The sequence below is a fragment of the Mauremys reevesii genome, unplaced genomic scaffold (assembly GCF_016161935.1).
Source record: "Mauremys reevesii isolate NIE-2019 unplaced genomic scaffold, ASM1616193v1 Contig141, whole genome shotgun sequence".
Lineage (NCBI taxonomy): Eukaryota > Metazoa > Chordata > Testudines > Geoemydidae > Mauremys > Mauremys reevesii.
Window position 1 is genome coordinate 127,005 of NW_024100762.1, and position 2,153 is coordinate 129,157.

Here is a 2,153-nt window from a genome sequence, read left to right on the forward strand (position 1 = left end):
CGTGTGAACTTCTTGCCCTGAAGACCAAGGGAGAGGAGGCCCCCCAGAGTCCTGCCTGGCTTTGTGGGGAGCAGTTCCAGAGCATCGCCCAGGGACTCTGTGACACCCCTCACTCCCGACCCGCAGCCCCTGCTTTCCCAGTGCTGACCTCCATATTCACAGCACTGACGGTGCCCCTCACTCCCGACCCGCAGCCCCTGGGTTCCCCAGCTCTACCGGTGCCCTCACTCCCAACCCGCAGCCCCTGCCATCCCAGTCCTGACCTCCAGACTCACAGCTCTGCTGGTGCCCCTCACTCCCGACCCACAGCCCCTGCTATCCAGTGCTGACCTCTAGATTCACAGCTCAGCTGGTGCCCCTCACTCCTGACCCGCAGACCCCTGGGTTCCCCCAGCTCTACCGGTGCCCCTCACTCCCAACCTGCAGCCCCTGCCATCCCAGTCCTGACCTCCAGACTCACAGTTCTGCTGGTGCCCCTCACTCCCGACCCGCAGCCCCATGTGCGCCGTCCAGCGCTGAAGGTGCCCAGCACTCCCGACCCCCAGCCCCTGCGCTCCCTCCAGCTCTGACGGTGCCCCTCACTCCCGACCCGCAGCCCCTGCGCTCCCTCCAGCTCTGACGGTGCCCCTCACTCCCGACCCGCAGCCCCTGCCATCCCAGTCCTGACCTCCAGACTCACAGCTCTGCTGGTGCCCCTCACTCCCAACCCGCAGCCCCTGCTATCCCAGTCCTGACCTCCAGATTCACAGCTCTGACGGTGCCCCTCACTCCCGACCCGCAGCCCCCTGGGTTCCCCCCAGCTCTACCGGTGCCCCTCACTCCCAACCCGCAGCCCCTGCCATCCCAGTCCTGAACTCCAGACTCACAGCTCTGCTGGTGCTCCTCACTCCCGACCCGCAGCCCCTGCTATCCAGTGCTGACCTCTAGATTCACAGCTCAGCTGGTGCCCCTCACTCCTGACGCGCAGCCCCTGCTATCCCAGTCCTGACCTCCAGACTCACAGTTCTGCTGGTGCCCCTCACTCCCAACCCGCAGCCCCCTGCTCTCCCTCCAGTTCTGACAGTGCCCCTCACTCCTGATCCACAGCCCTCTGGGCTCCCTCCAGCTCTGCTGGTGTTCCTCACTCCTGACCCGCAGCCCTTGCCATCCCATTCCTGACCTCCTGTGACGTTATGAGTGTAATATAATATTTCATTGAAAGGTGACAGGGCCAGAAAGAGTTAATTAACTCACCTCACCCACTGACCTTGCTGCGCTGGTGCCTGGAGCTGCCCCTGTCCCTGACCCAGGGCAGAGGATATTGGAAGCTGAACATCCAGAGTTTGCAAAATAAAGGAGCAGGGGGGTGAGGCCTGGCAGTGTTGGCAGAACGGGAAAGCATCAGAGGGTCCTATGGCAACCAGGGGGATTGGTGGGAGTCGGTGAGGGAGGAGTTGGCGGCTTTGTTCTGGTGGCTGGGGAAACACCTCAACATTAAAGAAACCAACAGTGCCAAGTCCTGCAGTGTCGCCTGTGGGATTTCCACAAGAGCATCCGGGCAGGGGAGCCAGTCAGCCTGTGACTGTACGACCGGATCAAGCGACAGCTGCCCGAGTTCCAGGAGATGAGGCTGCAGTTGGCCGATATGAGCGGGAGCACCGAGTGAAGGGAGGAGCAGACTCCCCTGACATTTTTGCAGCCTGCAGGGAATGGAGACAAAGCAGGGGGATGCAGGGACTCAGGGCAGGACCCATGGATCCGGTAGAACAGGGCCACAGTCACTGGAGGAGGAGAGAGAGTCCTGCGAGAGGAAGCCGCTGGTGGGAAGCAATAAGTGCAGAGTGCAAACCAGCCAGCTGAGAGTCACAGGGGTCTAGAAAATGAAATAGCAGCAGGTCCCATGGTGTAATGGGCAGCACTCGGGACTTTGAATCCTGGAATCTGAGTTCAACTCTCAGTGGGACCTCTGGCAGGTACAGTGGTTTGCTGCAAAGCCTTGCATCTCAAAGTGCTTGGTTACCCTCTCCCTGGCTGAACTAGAGTCATGTTTTTTTTTCTCCTCCTCGTGGGTCATTGGTGATGGGTCTCTGGTCCAGCTGGGCCGCTATAGGTTGGGGTCCTAGAACTTAACAGTCTGGCTAGAGATTCCTGCGGGTTGACCTGATGTTGGGTTT

At 60.7% G+C, this 2,153-nt stretch overlaps 1 non-coding gene across 1 annotated transcript; it reads left to right on the plus strand.

Annotated features, from left to right (window-relative positions):
- The first annotated feature begins 1,873 nt into the window (after nt 1-1,873).
- Nucleotides 1,874-1,945, plus strand: TRNAQ-UUG. Its single transcript has one exon. It is a non-coding gene; the product is annotated as a tRNA-Gln (tRNA).
- The last annotated feature ends 208 nt before the right edge of the window (nt 1,946-2,153 follow it).